Genomic DNA, 18,336 nt, shown 5'->3' on the forward strand with positions numbered 1-18,336 from the left:
ATTAATTTTGGTAGACTGGTCACTCTTCGGAAACTTCACCACTGTTTCAAGGTATCTCCATTTTAGATTATGGCTAGATTATGGATTTAGAGTTTTGCTTGGCAACCTTATCCATAAAGATATATCTCAACAATGATTTTTATTCACCTTTTCAGGAAATGCTTTTGTTTTATGTGTTGTGACCTTGCAACCTACTTCACTTTGCTGTATGGTTCTACATATGTCATGTTTAGATTCTTCTGGTCTGGCTGTAATCAAGCCTGAGAGATTATGCTCTAAATTAATCCAATTATCATTAGAATTTTGTAAACCGGTTGATTGCATAACTAAGGGGACAGTTACTTGTTAAAGAAAGGGCCAATTGGTGACTGGTAACTTTTTTCCTAAAATACAATTTAACCCCTTAAGGACACATGACATTTGTGACACGTCATGATTCTCTTTTATTCCAGAAGTTTGGTCCTTAAGGGGTTAAACACAGAATTTTGTTTTTACTTGGGCTCTCTTTGTGTAATATTTGTCAAGGCTCCCTACATTTAGGCACGCCCTCCTGGAGGTTTCATACCTACCTGTGACCTTTCTCACGACTCTGTCGATTTCCACATAGCTCTAAACCAGCTATGACTTGCCATTATTAAGTCTCAGAGAGGAGCCGAAAGACTTGATAAAGGCTCAGCAAGGAGACAAAACGTTGTCTCCACTTTTTTGTTCCTAATAAAAGAATGCCTTTTAGAAGAAACCCCAGGTGTGCCTGGATATTTATCTTTTCCATTTGATGTAACCAGGGATTGACCCTCCATTTGTGGAGACCCCACAGGAAGCATTCCCCCTTTTAGTGTGTCCATTATACTCTTGTTTTCTTACAATCTTTCCCCTTTTATAATGTGATGCGTGCCTGACGACACCATGACGCCGAATTTCCGCATTTTTGGGGGGTGTGGCTACCTAATTAAAATGCAAGTTAAGTAGCTAGTTAAGGTTTGGTTCTATGCCCTGTTGTGGTTCTTAGTAGTTCCAAATAGTGTGTCATATATTTGTATTGATTATTCTGGTTCTGTTCTCAGCTGCTGTTGACTACTCTCCTTTCTGTAATCCTTGACATGGCTATTGTTTCTTGCTATTTCTGGTCCATGACTATTCTCTGTGTATCTGCATAAAGCCCTGTTACCCTAAGGACCAGTATACTGCAAGAAATGATGACCCTCTTACAAGGTTATTCTTTTAGGGTATGTGTGACAAATAAGACACAAATACAAGTGTATAAAAATGTCTTGTTAATATTGATTTAGGATACTGTTACAGATCCTAAAAAGAACATACACACTATAACCATATCCAGTCCAAAACCAAAAGATACATAGAAAAAGGACAATACTTAAACATTTAAATGAAGACCTTCCCCTTGCACTTTCATCTTTGGTAGTCTGGCACAGTCTCTCTCAGTTCATCATGGCACCACTGCTTGCTGCGCTGTCCTCCCCAAAAGAGACGAAGAAAAAGAGACCGACCTCCTTGGCTGTTGTCCTTTTAAAGACTAATTCTTGCAGTCCTTAAATAAATATCCCAGAATCCCTTTCACCTTCCAAAAAGTGGTTAATCCCACACTCTTTTTCCAGGGAGTCATATCTTTACATAAGTCATTTTCTTTGATCTCTTTCCCCCAGGTATACTATAACATTCTGCATGAAGTGACCAGTTAGGATTGATTTCTATGTAGGTTGGACAGGGTGGCTTGGGAAAAAGACATACTTGATTGGTTACACCTAGATGTTAATTACTCTGATCTTCTGATCTCCTAAAAACATGCATGGAAAACTGTTTGGCAGGAGAACTGCTGGAGGGATGTAAGCTTTAGTTTTAGCCGGGTGCTAAAAATGCAACTGAAAGCTTTGATCCTTATCACACTGTTATCAAGTAGATGACCCCAAGTTGTGAAACCAGTCACATACACAGAAAGTTATGTACAATATTGCAGTTTTGTATATCAATTTCTTACAATACGTTATGCTATTTTTATCTCTGGATATACTCTGCGTGTTGGGTCTCACTATCTTGACAATATTACATTTTCTTTGGCTATCTGAAACCATTCAAGCATGACATATATGGAAAAATATAGGAAATAAGGACTAGGCCAATATTTCTCATGCACTGTGCATTGCTACTATAAATTATACGACTCTTTTTTTGTGTCACCTAACTCCTCTAATCTAGAATGCTTCATGATCCGTCACCATCTCTAGAATTCTGCTACCTTGTTTCTCTTGACAGTGACACCTGTTGCCCTGTCCCTTTCAGAGCTGTCACAACTTCTGTAATCGTGAGATGCCTTTCCAGCTGGCATTCTGCATCTCTAAAGTAACACTGATAATGTCCACCATGCACATCCTCGGAACAATGAGGCTCCTGTCTCAATGATTTTCGAAACATCATTCTAGCAATCTGTCTCCTTGGTCCTTTAAACTGGCACGCTCAACCACCTTCTAGTTTCTTTAACAGCAGTGCTCAATCTTTCACCCAGTTATTTAAACTGACACGTACAGCTGCCTGACTGCTTTTTGAGCATTGATCAAAAAGTCGGGTGACACGACTATCGGTCATTTTTTCTTTCTGCACTTCTGTTTGTCACTTTTTGCTTTTGCTGTGTACTGAATCACTTTTCCTGTTATGAAAAACAGTTTTGGAATCCCAACTAAATTTAGCAAAATCGTGTCAGCCTTTTACCAGACTATGTCCTGCAGTCATTAGAAAAAAAGGTATACATTTGGACATTATTATGAGCAAAAAAAAAAAAAAAAAAGTAAGAAAATTGTGGACGTGACAAAATGCGATCTAAAAGTGCTACAGAGGACAAAAATGCTAAATGAAAATTGGAATTCAAAAGTAGACGGTGGTTTATTAGAAACAATTCTAACATATTTTGTCCTATAGGCAGCCCTTACACAAGGGTAGTATTTTGTCTTTTTGTTCATGTTTTTTCTCAAATTGTATAGATGATATCCTTATATAAGTACTTGATAATGAGCCTGGAGCTATTGTATGTATATAGATAAATTCACACTGTCTAACTTCACACATAATGATTACATTGTTTTCTGATAGCAGCAATGTTGGACCAACTGGTAGGTACTCTTTAAAAGGGACATCGACCTGAGAATGAATGAGCTTTGAATCTGCTGGATTTATATAACTGGCCCAATCATCCACTTGAAATGAACCAGCTGAGACTGTTGATTGTTTTCTGTAACTTGGAAACAAGTTTGCGATGGGGACACTTTAGCTGAAGTAAACATAATCCAAATACGTCTGTGGTGTGGGGCCCAGTAAAAAGCCTCAGGCTAAAAATGATCGGTACCATTTAAATTAAAAATTACTAGCCTACCTATATTGCTATATGGCTGTAAAACAAAAACAAAACAGAAAAAAAACATGGCAAACAAATATCTAAATAACAGAATTATGGGGGTTTTGGAAAAACACATCAACCAGTGGCACACCACATTAATACAGACATTATACTACATACATGCCAACACAAGCCTGCAGAACGAGGCAGATAATGCAAATCTTGATATGTATTGATGTCTAGCATTTGAATCTCCAACATAATTTGGTCTGATCCTGCCGTTCATGTACACTGCGATATGGAGGTGTCCACTGGATGTTACATTTCTATGGAAGTCAATGCTATATGCCATCTCTCCAAGTGCTGCCAAAGTCAAGTGGACCCCCATGAAAGAATTCCTTTTTTGTAAGGCTGGTCCTTAAGCTATTTCTATAATACCTTAAAGAAGCAGTACATTGATAGGTAACTCTTATCAATATAACTTTTGTACCATATCAGGGATGTCCCACTGCGGTACAGTAAGCCATGCTTTTTTTTTTTTTTTTTTTTTACTGGACATGTGCGTTTATCGTAAGTAATATGTGCTTGGCTGGGATGTAGAGTTAGAGGAGCAATCTCTTTTACAGCTTTATTAGAGTGAATGCTTTCATTCTTACTGTTTGGGGCTATGAAAATCAATATATTGGGGTGAATTATGAGATAATAGAGCTGCCTGGAAACTGGCAAAATCTGCGTAGTATTCCAGGAAGTCATATCAGATCATAAATATTGGAAGTTGATGAGATGTTCAACCCCTTGTACACACTGCAGTGGACTACATTGTTTGCTAGATTACAGGCAGCCAACATTCTTTACGTGCTAATAGTTTTCAAAAATCTTGTATGCCGTTAGAATACAGATCTCCATTTGTAGAGCTGGGTGGTATGATGACTACTGTGTCGCACAGCAGATGGAATGCCAGGAGGTGTCCACTGCATGCAAGACTAAACAGGATGTGGGATTTAATCACAATACATGAGCTACCAGGGCATGGCGATGGAGCATGTATAGAGAATTTGTATTATAAAGCCACCACAGTGACACTGTTTACCAATCTGTGAAGAGGTGTATGATTTTGTTGTTTTCTAAATGGAAATAAAACTTGCAAATTCCAATAAAAAGTGGACATATATAAAGTATGTAGGTAGTAGTCGTTCGTCAGAGGATACGAACATGTGAACGTGTTTGCCTCAGAATTGTGGGGTTTATTCACTAAAGACTTAATTACAAAAAATTGGCTAAAATTGCCGAGCTGCGTTTTATTTTTCTAAATGATCTATGTTATCCTGTATTTTGCAACTTGGTTTGAATTCACTGCAATTTGATGTTTAGTGAATAATCCGCAATGTGTCTTCTAAGGTGGACTTCACATGTGCTTATGTGCCGGTGTGAAACAAAATGTCAAGGCAGGATTATTTCTTAGACAGATTAGATGGGCCTAAGAAATTCAAAAGTTGCTTCAAACAAGCAGGTTAACATGGTCTCTGTGTGATTTTCTTGGCTGTAATTGGGACTTGCACTTCCCAGTAATATAAGGGGGCCTACCTCCGCCTTTTTTGTCTCTTGCAAGATGTTCAGGTGTTCCCATCCTACCATCTGCATAATTTGGTGATTTCACTCTATGCCCCTGAGCAGGCTTGGAATAGAAAGTGCACCTGCTTTGAAAATTATATAGAACTCATCCGTGAATAAACGCAGGCTGTGGAGGTCGGTTTTGAGCATTAGGAGACGAGAGAAATGGTAATTAAAGGGGAGACATGAGAGGTTTTTCTTTTAACAGTTTCATTGCCGGCGCTAGATTTTTGACTCTTGACTCTGAGCATTAAGGAGACTCTTTCTTTGATATCTTCTTTATTGAAGTCAATCAAGCAGAGCTGCTTGTTGCTATATGATTTTCCACGTTTACAGTAACCTTGCTTACAGTTAACCAGGAGAGCCCATACAGGTCAGACATTTGATCAGCTGACGTGTTCGAAAGATATTATCCTGTAAAAGGTGCGGTGTTGAAAGTAATTTGATATCTGCCGTACAGGCAATTATCCTGCCAATGTTTGTCTGGGGTGATTCTGTTGATGTTTACTTGACTTTACATATAATTCAAGCAGTGGTTGTGGATGACTTGAATGGGAAATCTAATTTGACATGCTAACCACATACATTTGGTCAGATTCTGTGGTTATTGATCATTTAAAAGAACAAGAACTGAAATGTCTGCGTAGATAAATAGTGCAAATCGTATTAATCTTTATTTGGTGTATTCAGACTGTTTAAAGGCCGGTTCAAGTTACCTGACCTGGGTCAGCAATGCCAGGAAAGTTCTGTTATGTGAGTTTTGTTATCTTACCGTATAAAATAAAAGAAGTTACAATGTGACCACGAACTTACGCCAATCCTTGTTTTCAGTGTATTTCATTTGAAATATTTATTTCCATTACACATGGATCAACACCTGTAATGGAGTCTGGTTCGTACGTTTCTGGACTCTTAAATGCAGATAGCACCAGCTGAGATGCACCCAAACATGGTTGGTCTATCTTGGTTACTGTTATGGGCACTATGTGTGGTTTCCTTCATGATTTGATTCAATTTTAGTTTAATACATATAAATGTAAGCTATTAAAGACTTGACTCAATAGCTGAGGTATTGGACCAGGAGTATACCTGCAGGGTATGTATGATACATCCGGTATATTGGGTATTATCATAGAAATGTTAACTTTCTACTTATTACATCTCCTGTTTCCATTGTCAGAAATGTATCTACTTTAGTTATATACATCTGAGCGTTCTATTGGAATTTAGCAATTTTCTAACTTCCGAGTTTAAACTTCACTCTATATATAAGGTACCCTCCGAAATGTTCTGTTCTGACCTTCCTTCATTTAAGTGTGTATCCACTAAGGGGTCTGAGGAATATTCCTCAGAAAATTTTATAGTTAGGAATATGTATTAAGTATGTACTTTAGCAATGTGGAACAAGTCATTAACAATTGCATATAGTGCCAATTTTGTTTGTGTCCTCCTTAGTTTGGTCAATATCATAAATCCTCTAGTGAGGTAATTTGATGCAATATCATATAGTGTAATATTGCCAAGTAAACATGTAGAACGAGTTATAAAACCAAAAAATTACCACTCACAAGCATAGAGCAGAAAAGAGTCTGCTCAAACTGTCAGCATTTAGATACTCCTTAATAGGACTCCAATATGGTCATCCACAAAGAGGCAGCACAGAATCCTCCACAACTTTATTGTAGATAAAATACATCTTGCAAAATAAACACCTCCACAAGAAGAAAAGTCTTCTCTTTCAGTGTCGCAAAGTCCCTAGTTGACCGCCAACGTCCACGGTTCTCTGGGTTGACGATACTTCCACTGGGAGTGGCAGAGTTTCAGAAAGCGCACGTGATGACGATACACGTGTCCCTTGCGTGATGACGCGTTTCGCCCACAACTTCTTCAGTTCATGATCTGAGCACATATATTCTAGTACTTTTCACCAGCATTTTTCAGCTCATTGCACTTTGTTGTATGCACTTTACTTTGTTACACTATTGTATATGTTGTGTGATAGTCACATTGTCATCTTAAAGACACAGCGCACCTTTTAGTGTAACTTTTATGGGTTATTGCACGTTATAGGTGCTGCTATACTTGCACAAGAAAATTGCTTTTCACAAATAAGAGACTGTATTTTGTTGAATTATTTTTTTAGCGTCTTTTTACTTGAAGATACTTGTTTACAATATATTTATCTGGACTGAGCACGATGCATTTGTTTGGGTCTCTTGCTTTTTCAATGCAGTCTCAAAAAAAATGTAAATAAGTATACATATGATTTAATTTAGTCATTTAGTAATCATTTTTTTTACAAACTCTCTTTGAATAAAGATTACATTAACAAACATATGTACATATTAGCATATTTACAGAAAACAACTCTTTACAATTTTATAACACTTGACAAATAACAAAAAATAAATAAAAAAATTCACACCACCTCCAATTCACAAGAGAGAAATAAAAAAAAAGGGAGGGGGGGGGGAGAGAAGGGAGAAAATAACAATCTAAAAGATGTATAGAGATCGTATAGTAGGCAAGAAGAACTAAAGGGGATCTAATTGTCTATAAAAACCCATATCTGGCCATAACTTGCCCTAGGCCTATCCCTCACCTTACCATAAGAGCTCTCCCTACCATAACCCTACCGTTATCTTCTCAGTAACAAAAATTCTCTACTCCTCTCTCTATCAAAACCGTATCCTTATCCTATCTGTGTCCCTATCTTTCCCTAATCAATCCATGAAAAAATAGAAGGAAAGAAAGGGGGTAAAGGGAAAAAAATAAAGAAACCCAAAATAAATACGGTAATTCATCATCTTCTTAAGTCAGAGATTTGTCATTGAATGTTATATGTATAGGTTAAAGTTACTGGGGAGGGTCTAGGATGACAAAACTGCAGACACTTTCTGGGGTCTGCTTACTGTGTTGTAACAGGAGTGGAGTTGTACAACCTGTGAAACATTTCAAAGGAAAGGAAAACACATTTAATAAACTCTAAAGCTTTTACTTAATATTGTGTTTGTCGTCTTCAAAGTGCAAATTGGTTGTTATGGAACCTGCTTTTAACTGTAGGGTGACAACCTTTATTTTTGAAAGCTAGGAAATTCATGGTAAAGAAAACACTGCTTTTAAACACACATTAAACATAATTACCTCTTAAATTGAATTTATTTATTTGCACTTTAATGTTTTTTTTGTTGTTGTTAAATTATGACTCATTTCTAATAATGGCATATAGAAATGTGTAAAATTCCGGTATTTATGGGATAACTACTTCAAGTCTACACTACGGGTTCAATTAATAGATCTATTTTTCCACCATCCGAAAATACTTGACCTGTGTTAAAGGTGGTAGGATAAATCAAGGCAGATTATCCATCAGATTAGAAAAATTTCGTTGTTCTAAAACAGAACTTCGTAACATGGTCCTTAGGCACTTCCAGGGGTCTATATTTTATTCATGTTCCAACTGGAACAAAATTAAATAATCCCAGGATATTCACAGCAAGAACCACTATCCTAAAACATTAGTATGATCGGTCCAAATAAATAAATTTGTGACTGGTATACTAACGTTACAGTTAAGATATGTCTATAGTGTGTGTGTTGTATAAATATTTTTTTCCTTTTTTTTTATGTTTTAATTTTTTATTTTTTTTTATTTTTAATTTAATACCCACCAATAAGCATGTGTACTATATATTTAGTGGAACATTATTAAGGTATTCTCACAATCTAATTTCCATTGGTAACACATGAAGATAAAATGGCAGGTTCAAAGACCCTTCAAGACGACAGTGGAATTTCTAATACTGTATTCACCTTCAAGACACATATTACCTATAAATACTACTCTCTGCACCAAGGCAGGTATTGTAATTTCTAGCACAGCTTCCACTGACATTAGGTGGGAAAATTGCTTGTGTTAAGCATTCATTTCCCATGCGTCTACTGCACACGTATATATATAATTTTCTGGTTCTATCACAGTAACATGATTGTAATAATCTGATACTAGCTTGTGTTATAGCGCGAGTCTCCAAATTATTATTATTATTATTTTTTAAAATGACATTTGGATTGTATAGCTTATGTAAATCCATTGTCAGGACTTTGTGTCTGTAGAACTGGAACTAAATGCAATGAAGATGATCACACCCTTATGAGTCGTCATTACCCGAGTAGGGCAGTAATACATTTGTAGTAGTTTGTAGACCAACACAAACCAGAGTAAGGTAAAAATAAAACAGTCTAGGAGATCTAGAGCAAAAATTGGGAAGATGATAAGCCTTGTGTATAAAAGACAATAGTGGTCTAAAAAGAATGATGACGAGGAGCAGTCCATTGGTTAGGTAAGCTGATGTAAGTGATGAAAGTTTATAGACTGTGTGGAAAGTCAGGATTCTGATATCTAAAAAACATGTACAGAACCAAGATGTGCTACATGATGTGCTTAACATGAGTGTAAGATGGATCCAAAAGGCAAACAAGTAGCAGGGTGGGCTCAAGAACAGGCACCAGAAGAACGCAAATCGGTCTGGTACCTCCATTGGGCATTTTTTAGGATGCATGTCTGGGAAGCCTTGTGTCTCTAAACCAGGGGTGAGGAACCTTCAGCCCTCCAGATATTTTGGACTACATCTCCCTTGATGCTTTGCAAGCATTATGGCTGCAAGAGCATTTTGGGAGATGTAGTCCAAAACATCTGGAGGGCCGAAGCATCACTGAAAGAAGCCAAGTTTGCTTGCATTGTCCCAACATTTGCAAGTGCAGAATAACGTGGGAATGAGAAGCTCTCTGCATCAATATGTTGGCCATTTTGGTGTAACTCATGCTTTATCACCCAGAGTTGCGATACCAAAACAGTAGTAGGTACCAATGACATAGATAAAGAGTATTATACTGCCTTGCATTCAAGACATACTATATATCTACGATGCATTTTAAAATTAAAATACATTGTAGCACAGAAGGACTACGAGGCATCAGTGTTTTAGATCTGGCTGTGTTTTATTCTTGTATACAGCATACAAAGTATTGAGTGACTATTTTTTACTTATGGTGGGCCATTCATGTGCATACCATGACAGCAGTACAATGAGGCACGTTGGAATGATATATAACCCAAATGAAAGCACACATACATCTACAGCATGTATAAAATACAGTATGAAATAGTACCCTAAGAAGCCCCCCCACTCCCAACAAAAATTTGGAGGTTTGGATATTTGTCTGTTTATTTTAAAATGATCTAGATATTATTCTTATGTTTACATAAAACATAAAGATATAGAAATTCAAGAAAAGAGCATGTTTCATGAATACTGTTACAAAGGAAATTATAAACAAGAACAAAAATAGTAATTTAGAGTGCGTTGAGTCATTCTATGATGGTTAGAAGGAGTGGAGTACATAAAGACTTCCCTGTGGGTACTGAGAAGAGTATCAAGAAGGGAACCTGGCTAGTTCTTGACTAATAAAATTAATTTATTCAAATTCTGTTCAAATGTATTCAATGCCAGTTATACAAATATTAGGTTATTAAGTGTTTGGCATCAACTTTTTTTGTCAGAGACGGCTATCTTAAGAAGCACTGCTTGATACAGTCTTTAAACCTTAGAACCAGATCATGCCTTTGGGACTATAAATTCTTTGTAACTCTGAGCTACAAACCCCATGTGTAGAAAACAAATCCATTTTGCTTACATCCCATCCAGCAAAAAACAATAATGGATTTCAACCTATGATTAAGAACCAGATTAATGTACCGTTTGGAACATCATGTTGTAGTTCTGTTCCTTGTGATTGAACAAATATTAAGGAAGTTGCCTGCCATGTGTCTCCATAACACTTTATTTTAGAGCAAGTGATACATCTGCTTCCCAGTTTACATCTAAAATGGCAGAAGACTAGGGGGGTACCATATTTTCATTTTAAATGTATTTTAATGTTTTCAGAACTGTGAATTTTACATTTAAGGCCAGTGCATCAGAACTGGAAACTTTCTCTAAGTTATCTATGCTTCCAGTGTCACAACATTAACCTTACATTTTTAATTAATTTTACATTTCCAACAACCCTCACTTAAGTGAATAACCCGGCTAGTATTTCTCTCATTATAGTTCATGGGAGACCACTGGTTGACTGATATATTTTTTTCCAGCCCCTTCCCTGTTGGACCAGAGAGGTGTTGTTCCACTTCCAGGTTTTCAGAAGTAGCTGCAAGAAATATATATATATATATTTATATATATATATATATATATATATATATATATATATATATATAAAAAAGTATATATATATATATTTTTTACTTTATTTATTATTAAAATAAATTAAAATGTATATATATTTTATTTTTTTTACCAATATTTTTTTGTGTACTGATTAATGGATAAAAATGGGGTTCACCCAAGGCCAGAGTAGCCCATTAACAGATTTGCAGCACATTAGTGTTCTTTTAAGTGTTGAAGAAAAAAAAAAAAAAAGTATTTTGTATCCTCTTGCCTACATCTAGAGCAGTATTCCATTCTACAGTTTCCCCCTTCCGTTTTTCACTGACAGCGTACATTCTTATTAAGCTAACCGCAGATGAACTGATTGAGGAAAGAAATTCCATTATTCAAAAGGCTTCTATGGACATATGCAAATGAAATGCACCATTTTTACAGACTTGGTTAACTATATAATTCTTCTCACCGTGCCCACGCAGTGCCAGTTTGTGTTTAATAAGGTAACTCTGGTTAGGAGACATACTGTGGTGTCTTAAAAGCTCAAATATAATGCCCTTATGAGGAGCATATTTAAACACGGGCCTAGTGTTTGTGCTGCCGTTACAGAATCCCTTTATATCTCTGTAGCAGTTAGTCTTTACGATGATAATGAAATTCCAAGAGTGGAACCCTCTTTAATTTTCAGCCTGCCACTTTCCCGGTGCTAGTGATCACTGCTCTGTAACAGTGCATTATGGTTTAATTAAACACTACACATGCAGATGGCAGTGAAACTGATGGAGTGAGAGGGAATATGGGAGACAAAAACTGTTTTTGTTTTTTTTCTTCTTTATATGAAACGCATTTATGCCTGAAGGTTGTTTTAAGTATATGCACACACATACAAGTATTATTTTCTTTATTGATTACACCTATACTGTTTAGCTTACGTACTTACACTCTGATTATACTTCCAAGTTGAAAGCCCACCTTGAAATAGCCTTTTATTTTTCTAAACATGCTACCCTCAATCTTTTTTTTCTCTTTTAATTATTGAGATACAAAGCAACTCCTGACACATAAGGAATATCAAACTAGGGCCTTCATGTAATATTTTTGGATTAGCTTTTCAGATCATTTAATGTTTTGGAAAATGTTGTAATATTTTGATACTTTTTTATATAATGACAATTTTTTTTTACGTAAGTTATTTATTTTTATATTTTAATATTTTTTGGGGGAAAATTAATTTAAAATGTCAATTTTTTTTAATAAAAAAATATTAAATAGAAGCCTAGGATACAAGAATACTTTTTTTTTTAGGATTAAGATCATATTAATATGAGTATGAATGCAAGACCTTTTATATAACAATATTTGACTAGAATGTGACAGTATTTTAAGGGCATGATACAAAATAAGTTACGGCGCGCACATAAAAATACACTAATAATCTTATTAGGCTACTTAAATTAGTCTATCTAAATAAGACATATATGGGGATTCAGTTCCACCATATGACCATGTTGTGTTAAGCCCATGTCAGGGTACCTGGAGTCTCTACCTTTGAGAGAGGTAGAGACTTAGAAGTTTATCCGTCCGGACGCCATGTCTCCTCGGTCTCCCGCGGTTCACTCGGTCTTGCTAACGCCGGCCGCGAGGGAGTCACTTCCTTTTATAACAGGAGGACCGGAGGTAGACGTCATGACGCCAACCCAGAACATCCTGCCACTCAAACCTCGGGAGACGAATCAGGACTCGCCGGAGGCGTGTCTTCTCTCCCTAGCCAGGATACTTAACAGGGGTTCTCTCATTCACTCATTGCCCTGTCGTGGTTCTAGTCCGCCTAGTCACACAGTGCTTTGTTATTCACTTGTCTTTTGGTTCTGACCCGGCTTTGTTATTTACTCTCCTGCCTTTCTGGTATCCTTGACCCGGCTTGTCTCTCGCTTACCTGTCCTCTCGTTTCCTCGACCTCGGCTTGTCTCTGACCATTCTATTGTAGTTATACGTTAAGTCCGGCCATTCTAAGGACCGGTATACGTATCTGCTACTCTTTGTACTCTGCGTGTTGGATCCCCGACCGATCCTGACATTACGACAGGGCCATGGATCCTGCAGGTACAAATTGTCAGCTTGGTTCTCCTGATCCTAGGTTTGACGCCATGGATCATAGGATGGATCAGATGGCTCTAGCACTACAGGCGCTGCTGTCTCGCCCCATTAATCCACCTGAGGAGAGGAGTAATACTTCTGCTTCTTCTGTGGGTTCGGGGTTAGAGGTAGCTACTGTAGGTGCTTCTTCCCGAGTTACCCTCCCTGTACGTTATGCTGGTTCTCCTGAGAGGTGTCGTGGCTTTTTGAACCAGATCAGTATTCATTTCGAGCTACAGCCCCGTTCATACCCTACTGATAGGGCAAAGGTGGGATTTATTATTACCTTACTCATTGAGAAAGCTCTGAGATGGGCTAATCCGTTGTGGGAGAATGATAATCCATTAGTCTATAACTATAATTCCTTTGTAGCTGCTTTTAAAAGAACTTTCGACCCTCCTGGCAGGAAGGTCAATGCAGCCAGATTACTGTTGCGCCTTAGACAAGACAACCAAACACTTGTGGATTATGCACTAGAGTTCAGGTCTTTGGCGGCAGAGGTAAAATGGAATGAACAGGCCTATATAGACGTATTCTTAAATGGATTATCTGATGTAATACTTGATGAGTTAGCAACAAGAGAGCTTCCCGAGAACCTGGAGGACTTAATTTCCTTTATCTCTCGTATTGACGAACGTCTAAGGGAGAGACAGAATACTCGAGATAGAACCGCTAAATCTTCCTCTAGACTAGCACCATCATTTCAAATTTCTGAAACCAAAGATCCACAGGTTTCAGAACCTATGCAGTTAGGCCTTACTCATCTCTCAGAGGAGGAGAGACAGTACAGGAGAAGAGAGGGATTGTGTATGTATTGTGGGTTCAGAGGGCATGTACGTTTGAGCTGTCCCAGCCGTCCGGGAAACGCTCGCACCTAAGTTTCTCTAGAGGACAGACCTTGGGTGTTTCGATTTTGTCCTCTACTCATAACTACAAAGAACACAGACTCCTATTACCGGTCTCTTTAACTTGGGAGAAGGGAACTTTAGAAACTATGGCATTGATAGACTCTGGCGCTGCTGAGAATTTTATCGACCAAAAGTTTCTCACCAAACACACTATCCCATCCCAGTTAAGGAAGACACCCTTGGCTGTTGAAGCCATTGATGGTAGACCTTTAGTTGAGCCTGTGATTTTCCGGGAGACCACACCTCTTTACTTAACTACTGGTATTCTACACAAGGAGGAAATATCCCTACTACTCATTTCATCCCCTTCTGTTCCCATAGTCCTAGGATACTCCTGGCTTAAGAGACATAACCCCGTTATAGATTGGAGATCAGGGGAAATTGTTTCATGGGGTCAGAATTGTCAAGAGAATTGTTTAAAGAAGGTGTCACCTCTTTGTAGTGTCAACTCACCTAATAACGCTACTGACTCTACCAAAGTACAGATACCGTCCTTGTATCAAGATTTAAAGGCAGTATTTGACAAAAGAAAGGCTGATACCTTACCACCACATAGGCCTTTTGATTGCAAAATTAATTTACTTTCTGGTACCATGCCCCCCAGGGGTCATGTATACCCTTTGTCCACAAATGAAAACTTAGTTCTAGAAGAGTATATTCGTGAAAACCTAGACAAGGGGTTCATTAGAAGATCCTCCCCCCCTGCTGGGGCTGGATTCTTTTTTGTTAAAAAGAAGGATGGTTCTCTAAGACCTTGCATTGACTACCGAGGTCTTAACAAGATAACCATCAGAAATGTTTATCCGATTCCCTTGATCACCGAGCTTTTTGATCGATTAAAAAGTTCTAAAATTTTCACTAAGTTAGACCTTAGAGGTGCTTATAATTTGGTGAGAATCCACGACGGTGACGAGTGGAAAACTGCATTCAATACTCGATATGGGCACTATGAGTATACTGTAATGCCTTTTGGTCTCTGCAATGCTCCGGCGGTATTTCAGGACCTTATCAATGAGGTTCTTAGGGAGTTTCAAGATGACTGTGTGATTGTATACCTTGATGATATTCTTATACATTCCAGGGATATCGAGACTCACCACAGACAAGTCAGAAGGGTTTTACACAAACTTCTTCAGCATGGCTTGTACTGCAAACTAGAGAAATGCAGCTTTGACCAATCCCAAACTACCTTTCTTGGTTATGTGATTTCTGGGGAGGGGTTTGAAATGGACCCGGAGAAGCTCCAATCCATATTAGAGTGGCCTTTACCTAAGGGTCTCAAGGCTATCCAGAGATTCATTGGTTTCTCTAATTACTACAGACGTTTCATTAAGGGATACTCCTCTATCATTGCTCCCATCACCAACATGACCAAACAAGGGGCTGAGACTAAGAATTGGTCTACTGAAGCACTTCTGGCTTTTAAGACACTTAAAGAGCTGTTTGCTTCCGCACCAATTTTAGTTCACCCTGATACTACTTTACCTTTCGTACTCGAAGTTGACGCTTCTGAGACAGGTATAGGTGCTGTTCTGTCCCAAAGGTTGGGTGTAGATAAACCATTACATCCTTGTGGATACTTTTCCAAAAAATTGTCAGGTACTGAAAGCAGATATGACATTGGTGACAGGGAGCTACTAGCGGTTATAATGGCCTTGAAGGAGTGGAGACATTTATTGGAGGGTACTTTGCATCCTGTTACTATTTTGACAGATCATAAAAACTTATCCTATATTGGAGAGGCTAAACGACTATCATCTAGACAGGTTCGTTGGTCCATATTTCTCACTCACTTCAACTACGTACTCACATATAGGCCAGGTTCTAAGAATTCTAAAGCCGACGCCTTATCTCGCCAATATGAACCTGCTGCCGTATCTGAGCCGGTTTTGTCCTCTATAGTACCCAAGTGTAACATTATCGCTAACACTACTCTCAAAGTTCATTCTCCGCTACTTGATCAGATAAGGAACTTGCAGCATCTGGCACCTAGACTGACTCCGGTTTCCAGACTTTTCGTTCCCCCTGAACTTCAATTGGAGCTCTTACAGTGTCTTCACGAGAGTAAGGTGGCTGGTCATCCGGGTGTTCGCAAGACGTATTCTTTGATCTCCAAGGATTTCTGGTGGCCATCGTTACGGAAGGATATTAAGGATTTTATCGGGGTTTGTGTGGTCTGTACTAAAACTAAACTACCGCATTCGCTTCCTTGTGGTCTGCTACAACCGCTGGAGATTCCTGACAAACCTTGGTCCTGTGTGGCAATGGACTTTATTGTGGATCTGCCTGTTTCTAAAAAGCACACTGTTATCCTCACCGTAGTCGATAGGTTTACCAAGATGGCACATTTCGTACCTTTGCCTAAACTCCCGACTTCCCCTGAATTGGCGGAGGTCTTTGCTAAAGAAATTTTTCGTTTGCATGGGATTCCTTCGGAGATCACTTCTGATAGAGGCTCCCAATTTGTTTCACGTTTTTGGAGGTCGTTCTGTTCTCAATTGGGCATCAAATTGAATTTTTCGTCCGCCTATCATCCTCAGTCTAACGGAGCTGCTGAACGAACCAACCAGAAGATTGAGCAATACTTACGTTGTTTTGTTTCCGAACACCAGGACGATTGGGTCGGTTTGATTCCTTGGGCAGAGTTTGCGCACAACAATCTCGTTTGTGACTCCACGCATTCAAGTCCCTTCTTCATGAACTATGGCTTTCATCCATCCATTCTTCCCCCGGTTTCTCCTTCCCAAGGAGTGCCGTCGGTTGATGTCCATGTGGCCAATTTGAGGAAGTTGTGGGATCAGACTCGACAGATTCTTCTACACAATTCTGTACTGGTTAAGAAACATGCTGACAAATGTAGAAGGGCGGCTCCGAATTTTGTTCCGGGCGATAGAGTGTGGTTGAGCACTAGGAATATTCGTCTTAAAGTTCCTTCCATGAAATTCGCTCCTCGTTATATTGGTCCCTACAGGATCTTGACTCGAATTAACCCAGTGGCTTATCGTCTAGCTCTTCCAGCTACTTTACGCATCCCGAACTCCTTTCACGTGTCATTGCTGAAACCTCTAATCTGTAACAGATTCTCCTCCACAATCGCCCCTCCGCGCCCTGTTCAGGTGGAGGGTCAGGAGGAGTATGAGGTTAACTCCATTATTGATTCTCGTGTCTCCCGGGGACGAGTACAGTATTTAGTTGACTGGAAGGGATATGGTCCTGAGGAGAGGAGTTGGGTACCACAAGAGGATGTTCATGCTCCTCGTCTTCGCAGGGCATTTCACTCCCGCTTTCCATCTCGCCCCGGCTCCTTCCGCCCGGTGGGCGTATCTGAGGGGGGGGGTACTGTCAGGGTACCTGGAGTCTCTACCTTTGAGAGAGGTAGAGACTTAGAAGTTTATCCGTCCGGACGCCATGTCTCCTCGGTCTCCCGCGGTTCACTCGGTCTTGCTAACGCCGGCCGCGAGGGAGTCACTTCCTTTTATAACAGGAGGACCGGAGGTAGACGTCATGACGCCAACCCAGAACATCCTGCCACTCAAACCTCGGGAGACGAATCAGGACTCGCCGGAGGCGTGTCTTCTCTCCCTAGCCAGGATACTTAACAGGGGTTCTCTCATTCACTCATTGCCCTGTCGTGGTTCTAGTCCGCCTAGTCACACAGTGCTTTGTTATTCACTTGTCTTTTGGTTCTGACCCGGCTTTGTTATTTACTCTCCTGCCTTTCTGGTATCCTTGACCCGGCTTGTCTCTCGCTTACCTGTCCTCTCGTTTCCTCGACCTCGGCTTGTCTCTGACCATTCTATTGTAGTTATACGTTAAGTCCGGCCATTCTAAGGACCGGTATACGTATCTGCTACTCTTTGTACTCTGCGTGTTGGATCCCCGACCCGATCCTGACAGCCCACCACTACTTCACAATACCCCAATGTCATTGTTTCCTACACTAAATCCCAATGTGGGAGACAAATTAAATAGTGCTGTATTAAGTTAATCTATTGTAAGAGCATTGTGAGTATACACAATTAATGTGATAAAAGCAATTAAAACCAGTGTCAAAACTAAACAATTAAAGTGTTAGTGCTTGGATGAATATACTCACAATGCAAATCAATAT

The 18,336-nt window shown here is 39.0% G+C and overlaps 2 protein-coding genes across 3 annotated transcripts in view; one reads left to right on the top strand and one right to left on the bottom strand.

Annotated features, from left to right (window-relative positions):
* The window catches only part of TSPAN4 (tetraspanin 4), a 528,357-nt gene that overhangs the window by 228,905 nt on the left and 281,116 nt on the right, over positions 1 to 18,336 (top strand). The gene's annotated exons all lie outside the window — the stretch shown is intronic.
* Positions 1 to 18,336, bottom strand: part of CHID1 (chitinase domain containing 1) — a 768,611-nt gene that overhangs the window by 90 nt on the left and 750,185 nt on the right. The window lies entirely within an intron of this gene.

This window comes from Pelobates fuscus, chromosome 12 (assembly GCF_036172605.1).
Source record: "Pelobates fuscus isolate aPelFus1 chromosome 12, aPelFus1.pri, whole genome shotgun sequence".
Lineage (NCBI taxonomy): Eukaryota > Metazoa > Chordata > Amphibia > Anura > Pelobatidae > Pelobates > Pelobates fuscus.